At 35.6% G+C, this 13,941-nt stretch overlaps 2 protein-coding genes across 4 annotated transcripts in view; one reads left to right on the top strand and one right to left on the bottom strand.

The window, feature by feature from the left end:
• LOC142329769 (synaptic vesicle glycoprotein 2B-like) overlaps nucleotides 1-13,941 on the top strand; it is a 218,742-nt gene that overhangs the window by 95,808 nt on the left and 108,993 nt on the right. The gene's annotated exons all lie outside the window — the stretch shown is intronic.
• Nucleotides 1-13,941, bottom strand: part of LOC142329770 (synaptic vesicle glycoprotein 2B-like) — a 111,540-nt gene that overhangs the window by 84,801 nt on the left and 12,798 nt on the right. The window lies entirely within an intron of this gene.

The following is a 13,941-nucleotide window of genomic DNA, read 5'->3' as shown; positions in this document are numbered from 1 at the left end:
TAACTTTATTTTTATTTAAACTGCTTGATCACTATTTCTATTTTAAGTGCTTCTTGGACAAAAGAAACAGTTGCTCCTTGTTGCCTGTATATTTGTCATTGCTGATGTCTTCATCCTTGTATACTTGTATTACATTCTCTATTACCTCTTTGTCACTCGTTATTGAATATACTTGTTCAATATTTTCTTTGCCCGTCTATTATGACTCAAAACTTAAGTTGGTTTAATCTGATTCCTCATTCAACTAAAATTCTAATCTATACCAACAGTCCAGAAGTTGGTAACTCTTTTTCCATTTTTACCTCTCCAGCGGGCATAATTTTGAAACGATTTTTCCCAGCAGTTTTGAATATTGTCAAACATATAAACAGATTCAACTTTACTCAAATAAATATTATTAAAGAAAAATTGACATAAAACATTTATAATCAAAAGAGAAAAATTTAAATTGACTGACTAATAGTTATTTAAAATATGGTTGAGTAATCCTTACCTTGCATTATATATTGGCCTAATGCATCTCCAATTTTTATAATTTTTTTATATATTTAAAATTTAAGTTTCATTTATAAAATATTTGAATTATCTTATTTTTATTAAATTTCTTAATATATATATATATATATTATAAATAAATTTAAGTTTAAATTATCCCATAAATGAAAAGAACCATGATATAAAAACCTCTGCAAAAAGGTCTAAAAATGAAATAGGTTAAGCCACATACATATATATTGCTTCTAAAAGTACACCAAGGGATAATTTTCCAAACATATTACCTGATCTTTACTCATCAATATAGATTAGATAGATATCCATTTCAGAATTTAGTTCAACCAGTTTTAGCAAAAATTTATTTATATTTCAATCAACAATTTTTTTTACGTAGACTTCTATTATAAGATAGATATTATTCTGTTAGGCTAGAAAAGATAAAATGCAAATGATGTAACTGTTATGTACATTTTACATAATATGATAATAATTTTAATGTAATGCTACAATTTCTTTTTGAACTGTTAATAAATTTATTATGAAGTAGGTATATTTGAAAAATTAAACAATAAATTAAAAATTGCAAACTAAGTAGAATATTAAACTGATTTAATTACATTTATTACTTAAATAAAGGAGTTTCATTGAATGAATGGTTTGTCAATGAAAAGAGATATCAGATTTGAACTAAAAACATTTTAACATTATATTTATTTTTACTGTATGTCTGTGGAAAATAAAGTAAATATCCTAGTGGTGAAAGTTATAATAAACAATGATTTTTTAAAAAAATTTTTAATTGCATAACTATTCAATTCAGTTGTGAGTTTCTGTCTGGGTAATGAGTCTTTTAAAGAATAATACCAAAACAGACAATGTTACCAGACTTGAGACTTAATTTGTTTCAAGTACAGCAATATCAGCAGAATGTAAACATCATTCCATTTATTATGTTAGTTATGTGATCTATTTGTATTCTTATGAATTCATTTAACTTTTTCTTATAATTGACATAAAATCTTAGTGTTTATGTATTTGATAATTTATTAAAATGTTTAGGCTCTAAGGTATGAAAAATATTCAAGGAATAATTGTAAATAGAATTTTATCCTTTTGGTGAAGGAAGGGCAAGTGTCACATTATTAGATTTAGAAATTAAAAAAATATATAAAAATTACTGGAACATTTAACTTAAGTTAAAATAATTAAACAATCTATAGAAATATAGATACTTGATTAGTATTTTCTTTTGTCTTGTTTAAAAGGAAAATATTTGGTTTTCGTAAATAATAGATATGAAGGAAATAAAATTTATAGCCAGGTACATTAACAAGTGGAAAAAAATAGCTTCATTGACATATTGATTGAATAAAGTCTTGATTATAATCAAGAAGAACCAGAAAATTTTTATTTTAAATGTGTAGCACTGGTTTCTAAATTGACTGACTTATTTATTGTTTTATTTTTTTTAATATATTTTTTTTTTTGAAATTATCAAGGAAATAAATAAATAACTTTCACTGGTAATTATGTGAAATTTTTTAGTGTTGTGGAAACTTTTGAAAATATGTAATACAGTATTAATCACAGAGGATTATCTTATATTTAAATTGGTTGAAATCACTATGAAATTTTTGTTCAGTGCTGGCTTCTCAGCTGCATGTTGACTTCTTAACGATCTGGTTTAAAGTTAAATTCTGAAAAGGATTTGGCATTTTGTATCAGTTTTCTCACATCCTTCTCATCTCTCTCATTAAAATAGATAAATAAATACTTGCAAAATCACGATAATAATAATAATATAATGTTTTTATTCATTTGAACTTAATTATTGAATAAATTGTGAATACTTGTTGTATATGAGATAATGAAAATATTTTCCCTACTGAGATATAATACCGTGTACATAATGAATTGTATACAAGAAAATGTTCTACAGTAATTTGTTGATTGCATTATGTTTCTTTTTTTCTTATGCCTGTGACCTGTATAAGACACCTCAGATACCAAAGAGTTTAAAAGGCCCAAGTAGGATTGCTTTTTCAAAAAATAATGGGTTCATTTTTACATTTTACTGTCAGATGGTGAATTGAATGAAGAAGGCAATGGGAAAACAGTTCATTACTTTTTTTTTTGTGTGTATTTTTACGGGCATCGACTACTAAGGTCATTAGCCCTCGTCACATTCTTAAAGGAAATTAGTATCACCATGAGGATCGTCATATGTAAGGGTGTAAAGGGCCCTTACATTTTATTTAAAAACACAAACTACACAGAAACATTAAAACACCACAAAAACAAAACAACACTTATGGGGTGTAAAGGGCCCCAAAATTAAAATTTGAGATAAAATTCTCAAAGAAGATAAAAGTAAAACTATAAAAACAATACCATACCATTCCATTTATTTTCTTATACCCGTCTCGTTTAGTTGTTAATTTTAGCACTCTCAGGGCTACAAGAACCGCCGTGAAGCAGTATATTAGTCGCGCCAGGATGCCGTGGCAGTTGACTCCTTATAAACAGGCTATAGGCAGCCATTGCGCTTACCCATAGCCTCGCGCTCACAGTCCACCCTTGAGGGTCCCCCATGCCATCATCGGACACACCCCGACTCACTGCTCTTGAATGCAGACGAGCCAGGGTGGCCTAGGCAAGAGGGCTACCTCCCGTCACTATACGTGCCACGTTTCGAGACTCACATATATAAATAAATGAAACTACCTCTTAGAGACTCTTTATCACAGCTTTAAATTTTTCACTTTTACAGACTTCTAAGAAGTCCACTGGCGTGTAAAAATGCAACTATCTTTTCTTCATTTCCATTATCCAAATCAGCAGTAATATCATTTCTAAGACGGAACCTCTTTCTGAGGTCCTCATATATGGTACACTCTTCTATTAGATGCTTGACTGTCAGTGTTTTATTACAAACACCGCCCCTTGGTCTCTCTTCGCTGGTTAACAAATATGAATTTGTTAATCGCGTGTGACCGATTCTAAGTCTGGTCACAGCTACTTGTTCTCGGCGAGTCAACTTCACGTCGCTTTTACATTTATATGGAGAAGTTTTAACAGAGTTTAATTTTGTATTTAAACTCCTACATTCAGTATTCCACTTGTTTTAACTACGTTAGTTAGACAGTTTTTAACATCTGCCACTCTTACAGGAAATGCATCCAAATCATCGCAGACTGTTGCCTCACTGGCAGCTTCGTCTGCGCTCTCATTACCTGTAATACCAGCATGCCCTGGAGTCCATACAAATACGCATCGCTGTCCTCGTTGATTTAAAACGTATAAAATAGACAGGATGTTTGAAATTAGGACATCCTTAATGTTTTTGTTCCGAATTGCAACAAGTGCACTTACAGAATAGGAACAAATTAGCACTCTCTCTTCGCAATAATGTTCTGTGAAGCGAAGAGCTTGCTGAATGGCAGTAAGTTCTGCCGTATAAACACTGGGCATATCTGGTAGTTTCCTACAATGGGCTTCTCCATTTACATATATAGAGGATCCAACACCATGTTCGGTTTTAGAACCATCAGTATAAATTCTAATATGTTCTTCGTAACTACTGACGGTTGCCAAAAATTCCTGTTGGATGATCACTGCTGGCTTCTTTTTTATTTCTCCCTGGAGAGATCCAACCTTGTATTTACCGCTGGCAAAAGCCATGGCGGTATTTCTCTTGTGGAAATTGCTATTGTATCTGGAATAGCAATTTCGTATTTTCTTCTTAATTCGTGGTACCTAATTCTGGCTGGTCTGGAATAGGTAGCACGACGTTCATATACTGCAGCCATTGGATGATTCATGAAAAGTTTATTATTTATATGGGCAGGAAAAGCCCATACGTTTGCTGCATATCTTAACAAAAGGATCTCTCTTCTATAATGTGGTGGCATTATTCCGGCTTCGGACATTAGACTTGTCGCCGGACTTGTGCGGAAAGCGCCTGTCGCATATCTAATTCCGCTATTATGAATTATGTGTAACTTTCTTAAATGCGACTTCCTAGCGGATGAATATACAATACATCCGTAGTCTAGTTTCGATTGAACCAATGCCTTATACAGTCTCAATAATATCTCTTTATCTGAGCCCCAATTGATATTCGATAAATATTTGATAATGTTTAGGGCTTTTTTGCATCTAACACTCAGGTCCTGTTTGTGTAATCCCCATGTAAGGGATTTATCCAATACTAGTCCTAAATATCTTACGTTGTCTTTATATTGTATTGGATTATCACCAATTGTCAACGCAGGACTTTGATGAGGAATTCTCTTCCTACAGAAGTGTACACAGCACGTTTTTTCTGGTGAAAATTGGAATCCATTATTCCTCGCAACTTCATTTAGAGCGTTGATCGCTCGTTGCAATTTGTATTTCACCATAGCAGTCTTGTTGCTGGCATACACAATTGCCAAATCATCAACATAGACGCTTTTGCTGATTTCTACTGGAATGGCTAATATCAATTTATTAATGGCAATCATAAATAAGGTACCGCTCAACGGCGAACCTTGTGGTATGCCATTTTCCAAGATTTTTATAGATGAATATTCGTTGTTGACACGTGCTTGGAAACTACGCTCATTCATATAGTTGCTCAATAAACCTTAGACAAACCAGGGTGTTGTCTAAGGGGAGCCCCCAAGGCAGTGTCCTCAGTCCGTTACTATGGTCTGTAGAATTCGACACATTATTACGGGTGGGATTCCCGCCTAGATTCGGAGTCGTGGCTTACGCAGATGATGCGTTATTGTTGGTGTCAGGCACTTCTCGTGTGGAACTAGAAAGAAAGGCTGCAAGGGCGTGCCATCAGTTACTCGTTTGGGCACAGCAGCATAAGCTCGAATTTAATTATGAGAAGTCCACGGCGATGATGTTGAAGGGTAGGTTTCACCCTGGTCGGAGGCCCGTCGTCCAACTGGGTGGGCAACGTTTGCAGTATGTGGACTGCCAACGGTACTTGGGTGTGCTCTTGGATGATCGGGGAACTTTTAAAGACCATTTTCGGTCGGTCGGTAACAAGGCCTGTGCCGCTTTTAACAGCTTGCGGGGTTGTCAGGTTCGATATGGGGCTTAGATTTTGAGGCTGTGAGAATTTTGTATGTAGGCCTCTTTGAATCGATAATATTGTATGCCTCATCTGTGTGAGCACAACGGTTAGAGCTGCAGTATTATCGCAGTTTGTTAAACCGGTCTCAGCGCTTGGCGCTACTGGGATTGAAAAAGGCGTATCGAACTGTGTCAGGAGAGGCCCTGACAGTGATAGCGGGAGTAAATTCTTTGGACATCTCGGCTTGGGAGAGGACCGAGAAGTATCATTTGAAGAGGTCCGGACAGTTCACAGCAGAAAGAGCAAGAGGTGTCGAGCTTGCCGGTTACGAGAAGTGGCAGCAAAGGTGGGCCTTTGCTGCCACTTTCGCGGGATGCCGCGACAGTGGGGCGGCATACCCACGCTATATTTCCTGATGTTCGGCGTCGATGTGTGAGTTGTCGGGTTCGGCCGGACCATGTAATGACTCAGATACTCTCGGGACATGGAGACTTCCAAGCAAAGCTTTACTCTTTTCGATTGCTGGCTGATCCGAATTGTCAAGAGTGTGGACAGCCGGAGACAGTGTCTCATGTTTTGTATGACTGTGTACGATACGCCTACGCCAGAGACAGGTTGCTCCGTGACCTTCGACGGCTCGAGCTTGAATTTGATGTTCCGGCATTAATGTTTTCGATTGCCGGTCTAAAAGCATTTCGATTATTTCTCAATAGCATCTTTCGAGATAGGTAGTTCGGACAGCCCGGCTGGTTAGGGTTGCATGGCCCGCCCGGGTCATGCCTCCTGTCTGAGCCAGCCGGGACTCCGCATAGGGTAGGGCGGCCCACGGTTGAAGATCGTCGGATGAAATTGTGAGCAGAGCATGCAAGGGTTTTGCGGATCATCTGTGATTAGGACGTTTGAAGCTGTTTGGACGGCGATCACGTTGAGAAAGACGACCGGGTTGGCATTTGTGTGCCGGTCCGAGAATCTCCTGATGAGGCCGGATGGAAACCAAGGATGGCTGAGGGGGGGACATCTTAGCCTGGCGAATACCTCTATGGCATAAAAGTTCCGACGGCTTTAGAGGACTGCAGGCGAAGGCTTCGGCCTAGGAACTGCAGGGGTGGTGGGCTACCGGAATAGCCCAAGGTGGGTGCCTCTTAAACAAAATTAAAATGAAAGTTGCTCAATAAGATTGGCAGTTTGCCACGAATGCCCCATTCATGTATCTGGAGCATTATACCATGACGCCAGGTCATATCGAAAGCCTTCTGAAAATCAAAGAAGACTCCGACACAATGTTTCCTTGTAATAAAGCTGTTATATATAACGTTCTCTAAGTTAATCATTTGATCAGTGGTAGAATGGTATTGACGAAAACCTGCTTGATATGGTGATATCAGGTTTTCTTTTTCCAAAATCCAAACGAGTCGATTATTAATCATTTTTTCGAATATTTTTCCCATAGCGCACGTCAAGGAGATAGGAGATAGCTATTGGGATCTGTTAAATTTTTATTTTTCTTTGGTACATGAGCTTTTTTCCACTGCTGGGGGTACATTCCATCCCGCCATATTTGATTATACAATTCTAATAATCTGCGTTTTGCAGTGGTATTCAGCTGCCTGATCATATTATAATGGATTTCATCTGGACCAGCAGCTGTGTTGCCTGCTTTTTCCAACGCTTTCACGAATTCTTCCATTTTAAATGGTACATTATATGAGTAATTATACTCACTTCTAAAATTTAGTAGACCTTCAAGTTCTTCTTTTTTGGTCCGAAAACCTTCTTCGTAGTTGGCTGTTTTGCTGGCCTTCTCGAAGTGATTGGACAATAGCTCTGTGATTTCATTTCAAGTGTCTTTAATTTCATCTTCATCTTGAAGGCTAGTTATGGGAGCAAAGTTTTTACGGCCACAAATCGCCTTCACTTTCCTCCAAACGTCTGCTGCAGTAGTAGTTCTGTCAATGGATGACATGTATTGATGCCAGGATCGTTTCTTTGAATCTATCATAAGACGTTTTGCATACGCCCTGTATTTTTTAAAGGCAATAAGATTCTCTGTGGTTGGACGTTTTTTAAAGGCGTTATACGCATTTTTCTTTCTTTTTTATAGCTTCACTTATTTCATCGTTACACCATGGAACGGGTTTCTTCATAAGTTTCCCAGATGTTTTGGGAATGAATCTCGATGCCGACTCAAGTATCGCATTTGTTATAGCGTCGACATCGTCCTCGATAACTCCAGTTGTTTCAGGGAGTATCGTTCTAGCTGTGAAGCTCGTCCAATCTGCCTTTTCAAACAACCATCTTTTAGAGATGGGATATATTTTTCTTGTAACATCAGTTACAATTTGCACCGGGAAATGATCGCTTCCATGCAAATCGTTTAAGACATGGAAGCTGTACCTCGGTGCTATCGATCCGCTTATAAGTGCAAGACCTGTACAGGACGTGGATCCATCTCTGGCATTGAAAAAGGTCCTGACCCGTCGTTTAAAATAATAAGTTCAGAATTCATCAGGAACCTTTCCAGTTCTCTTCCGCGGGGATCTGCTCGATCCAATCCCCAAAGAGAATTATGAGCATTAAAATCACCCGCCAATAAGACAGGTGGGGGAAGCTCAGATATTAATCGCGCTATGTCATCCTCCTTCCAATCATAATTCGGTAAGTATATGCTGCAGACAGTGACCTGAAGCGGACGCTTAATTCTAACGGCGACCGCTTGTAGGTTTGTATTTAGATCAACAGCTTCGGTAGTAGCTCTGGTCGATGTTAATATGGCTACTCCACCTCTAACTCTTACATTTGGCGGTTGATCTCGCCGAAATATATCGTATCCTTTTAATTTAAAATTTTCATTTCGGCTGAAATGCGTTTCTTGCAGACATATACAAATCGGGTCTACATCATGTACCAAGCGTTGGAGCTAATGGATGTTTGAAAAAATCCATTGATGTTCCATTGTACAATCGACTCGCTGATTTTAAATTAAATTATAGCCTAGGTTTTCCCTTCGGCCATCCTTTTTTTCTTTTTTTCTCCATGCTGCGAACAGCTTCGTGTTCGCGGAGAACGTCGTTGCCCGTGTAGCTTCCGGTCTCCGAATCGGAGACCATCGAAGCCGCCGACGACGACGGGCATGGATCGGCGCCGATTGAGAGGCGGCAACCTGGCCGACCCCCGACACGGGAGCAGCACCGGTCACCGCCTGTGGAAGGGGGGACACTCGCTCCCCTTGTGTGGTTATTTGTGGCCTCTGTGGTTTAGAGGCCACCTCAGTTGCAGGAGGCTTGGCAGCCTCCATAATGCACTCTTTCTTCTTATCCTGAAGGATCTCGCTGAGACGGACTTGACCTTCTGGTTTGGCGTCCGTTTTCTTCTCTACAGGAGCAACTTTCATTTTTATAGATTTATCTTCAGCAGGCTGTACCACTATCTTTGGCTTAACAAATTCTTTACTGTTGAAAGGTTTCATCTTGTTTTTGATGATCCTTTCAATCATGCTAGCCAAAGTAGGCGCAAGTTTGTTTATAATTTGAGTCTCATCTACAGCAATTGGAGCAGAAGCAGGAACAGCAGCCGCAGCCTGAGCATAAGTTGTTGTTGCTCTAGGCTTGCAGGCGTTAACAATCCTCTTTGCTTCGATGTAGCTGACTTTCTGCAGGGTTTTAACTTCCTGCACAGCTACCTCGTCTTTGTAGACAGGACAATTCCTGGATCTACATGAGTGCTGTCCCTTGCAATTGATGCATATAAGGGGCTCTTTATACGGCTCTCCCTCTTGCTCCTCTTCGCCGCACATGCATATTTGCGTTCTCTCACATTTGATAGTGGTGTGGCCAAAGCGTTGGCACTTGAAGCATCGCATTGGATGCGGGATAAATGCCCGCACATCCAATCGATGTATCCCCGCTCTTATCTTCTCCGGCAAGGTTAAATGTGAGAACATAAGAGGCTGAAGGTAGGACTTCGCCTTTCCTCCTCATGTTCAATCGGCGACACTCTATTACTCCTTGTGATGACAACTCTTCAACAATTTCTTGCTCCGAGCAATTTAGAAGTTGTGTTCCAGACGTGGGGATTATCTACCTCAGGGCAGTTCATTACTTATTTTCCTTAGTAAGCCTGGTAATGAGATGTTGATTATTCATAGAAATGGCTTGCCATTTTCACAAGTAATTTATGTCAGTTTATGTATAACTGTTACAATTATGGAATCCAACAAAGAAATAAAATTTTAATTTTTGTAAGTTGAATTAGTGAGCACTAAACAATCAATATCCTGTGGTAATTGTAGATTAACAAAAATATATTTTTATAAATTAATGAATTATTTTTATTATTCATTATAAATTTTAATTAACAAAGTATTGTAATAGGTTGTTTTTTAATGAACAATTTAGATCTGGTGTAACAGTATAAGGTGAAAAGATAAAGATGCTATGATTTGCTGTTTAGACAAGACAATGAACAAATGATTTGAGATTTAGAAGAAACAATTAACGGCATGGATGAAGTCCTATGCAAGAACTATCGCATGAAAATAAACAAGAACAAAATGAAAGTAATGAAATGTAGTAGAAATAATGAAGATGGACCGCTGAATATAAAAATAGGAAGAGAAAAGATTACAGAGGTAGAAGAATTTTGTTATTTGGGAAGTAGAAATACTAAAGATGGGTAAAATGTCGCGTAGTACAGGTAAAACGAGCCTTCAGTCAGAAATATAAGTTTTTTACATCAAAAATTAATTTAATGTCAGGAAAAGATTTTTGAACGTATGTTTGAAGCGTAGCTTTATATAGAAGTGAAACTTGAGCGATCGCAGTACCTGAGAAGAAAAGATTAGAAGCTTATGAAATGTGATGCTATAGGAGAATATTAAAAATCAGATGGGTGGATAAAGTGACAAATAAAGAGGTATTGCGGCAAATTGATAAAGAAAGAAGCATTTGGAAAAATATAGTTAAAAGAAGAGACAGACTTGTAGGTTACATATTAAGGCATCCTGGAATAGTCGCTTTAATATTGGAGAGACAGGTAGAAGGGAAAAATTGTGAAGGCAGGCAATGTTTGTAATATGTAAAACAAATTGTTAGGGATGTAGAATGTAGGGGGATACCGAAATATACTGAAGTATAAAGTATACTGAAATGAAACAACTGGCACTAGATAGGGAATCTTGGAGAGCTGCATCAAACCAGTCAAATGACTGAAGACCAAAAAAGGAAGTTTTTTAATTTGTTTGAGAATTTATTTTTTCTTTTTTAAACATGGCTTCAGCCAGTGGCATTTTACATTTTTACTCTCCAGGATGTAATTCCCTGAGACTCAGATGTTGTGTAGTCATCAGGTTATTAAGGATGTAGTTTACTGTCTTATACAGAACCGTATTTGAATTCTGCATTTTATTATAAATGTATTATATCATTTTTGTAAAATAATTTTCAAGATTAATTTTCTTTGAGAAGGTTTGTGTATAATAAAGATGCAACAGAATAGCCAAAATCTATGGAACATAAGTAGAGTGGAAAGGTTCAAGGATAAGGAAAAAAAAGGATTGTGAGAAATGGATGATTTCTCCAGAAAGTGAATACAAAATATACCACTATTTGAGTCCTTCAAGGTCCTAGTTTGATATTTTTCTGTTAAGCCTGATCTTAAGACAATTTCTAGAAGAGTCTGGTTATCTTTCTCTGAGATGGAAGCAGCATATATTACTGACTAATTTCATATTGGCCAGCTCTAATTTTGGTGATCACTTGACAAGAGGCTAAGACTTTTTCTTTCTCCAGATTTCTGTAGTACATGCAAATGTCCAACTGAATATAAATGACTGAACTTTGAATTCATAATTAATTGGTAGTGAAGGGGCATTCATTTTTGTAACTATAGGATTCTACTTGGGGAGTTACAGCATCCTAGCAGCATTTTTTTACCAAGAAAAGTAAAGTGAACTCCCCAAATGAAAATTTGGTTTATTCATGTTTTATGACTCAGTTATGGTCAAACAAGTCAACTTTTATTTGATCTTTATGGTATTCTAGAGAGAGGTTCCTTGCTAGTAGGTGGAACAATTTTTGTAAAACAATTTTTCATAAAATGTTCCATTCTGTGCAGCCTGTATACCTTTTCAACTACACAGCTGCATATCTACTCAAAGTTAGACCTCACTTGCTAAGTAGTTCATAAATATTAACTTTCTTTTATATAGTGAGTTAAAAAAAATACAAAAAAGTGCGTATTGTGTTTGTAATACTTAGATTATCTTTGGCTATGGTTAACTGTTCAGTTATCAGTTATAATTGACAGTTTCATTTTGAATTTTCTAATTTATCTTAATTTTTACTCTATTAATTAAGATTTTTTGATGAGAGATTGATTAAATTCAGTTAAAAAATGAGCAAAGTATGCTGTTAACAGGTTTACTAGTTGTATTCATGATTAAGTGTAATTTATTTGAATTACATCTCCTTGTCTCATATTTTTGATGTTAATAAAGATTTTCACACTACTTGATTGTTTTTAAGTATTTTTAAGTAATCAGACTATCAAGACTCTATATAGCATTCTGTAGTAGCATTAGTGCAGGCAAAATTATTTGTTCAATATTTTTATTATTTTTTTTAATCCTTCCTTCAATTGTTATTACTATTAAGGAGTTATAGTGAGTGTTAATAAGACAATGTTATTTCTTAATTGAAACATTTTAAAAAGTTCTTACACCAAAACTATGTTAAACTATCAGAAGAGTCCTAGAACAGAATGATACTAGGTACAGACCCCAAAAGAGATGTCTGCACAAATGGTGTTTGCTATAGTTTTTTCTTTTTTCTTCTGTTTTAAATTTTTTTAAATTTTATTGTTAAATAATTTAAAATATAGAAGTTTATAAAAAAAAAATTATTTTTTCAAGATATAGAATTATTTTATATTGTTACTGTTAATTTATTTTTAATTTAGTTTGTATTATATTTATTGCCTTATGTTCAGATCGTTAATCAGTTAGATAGATTTTAATGATTGTTAACATTTTTCAGGGTAGTTTTTATTAAAAAATTGAATTCTATTACTTCAGTTCACATACCTAATAATTAAAAATAAATATTTATTTTAAAAATTGATTAGTCTAATTCTGTTTCATTTTCTCCTTAAATAGACGAATCTTTTATTTTGAATGGTACGTAATAACATATTTTATAGATCATTGTGATCATGTTAGTTATGGACAGATATTATACTTCTCAAATAAAAAAAAAGGAACTCCCCTGTCATTTGCTTGAATAAATCAAGGAAAAATCATAGTAAACCTTGATCAGAACAGCATAAATAATTGATAATTCATTATAAAAAAAAAAATAGATGTAATTAAAGCCGTAATTAGATATTTGAAGTATAATCACATGAAGATGCTATATATAAAAATAATTCATAATTTAGACGATAATGAAAATTATTTAAGCAAATATTTTTGTACACATTGGAGAAAATTCAAGGGTTTTTTTTTATTACATGACTGTCCAAAAAGGAATGTAATGTATTTAGGTATATGTTTGTATGAAAGTACATTTGTTCCACTGTCGCAACTCAACGACTGAACCAATTTAGGTGTATGATCCCATGATGGAATCCTTACTGTTACTGGGAGAATCATAGGCTATATATATATATATATATATATATATTAATGAATTGAATTAATGAACTGTGAACTCTCAGCCTCTATCAGTGAGCTGTGTGAGCTGGATTTTAAATGAATGATTTGAATCAATCGAATGAATAATATTACAAAAATAATAGATTAAGTTTACGTTAAATAAAATAATCTATATATATAAAAATGAATGTTTGTCTGTCTGTATGTCTTTTATGCCTTCCTAAACTGTTCATCCGACTGCGATGAAACTTTGGTGAGTTGTGCGCACGCCTGCAAAGGTTTCTGAATTAGTTTGGACCTGCTAGGTGGTTCTGGGGTCGAGTATTTTGAAAAATTGTATTTATAGTCCGATTTGGCTGATATTCAGAATATGTGTTACTTACATGGAAAGAAATACCTCTGCAAAAAATGGACCCGCTAGATGGCGCTGGGGATCAAGGTATGTCAAAAAATTGCATTTTTGGTTTGATGTGGCTCATATTTAGAATATATATTAGTTACGTGAAAATAAATATTTTTGCAAAAAGTATAACCCGCTAGGTGACACCGGTGTCAAGATATTTATGAACAAACCAACAAATAAATATACAAACAGACTTTCTTCTTCTATATTCATAAAAGGCAATGTTTGTTTGTGTGTCTGCTATGACTAAAAAACTGCTGGATCGATTTACGTGCGGGAAAAAGAGAAAAAGGAATAAATGCAATAAGGGAAAACTGCAAAAAG

The sequence above is a fragment of the Lycorma delicatula genome, chromosome 9, assembly GCF_047948215.1.
Source record: "Lycorma delicatula isolate Av1 chromosome 9, ASM4794821v1, whole genome shotgun sequence".
NCBI classification, from domain to species: domain Eukaryota; kingdom Metazoa; phylum Arthropoda; class Insecta; order Hemiptera; family Fulgoridae; genus Lycorma; species Lycorma delicatula.
Note: the sequence above shows the minus strand (reverse complement) of the source record. Positions and strands in the feature narration are given on the sequence as shown.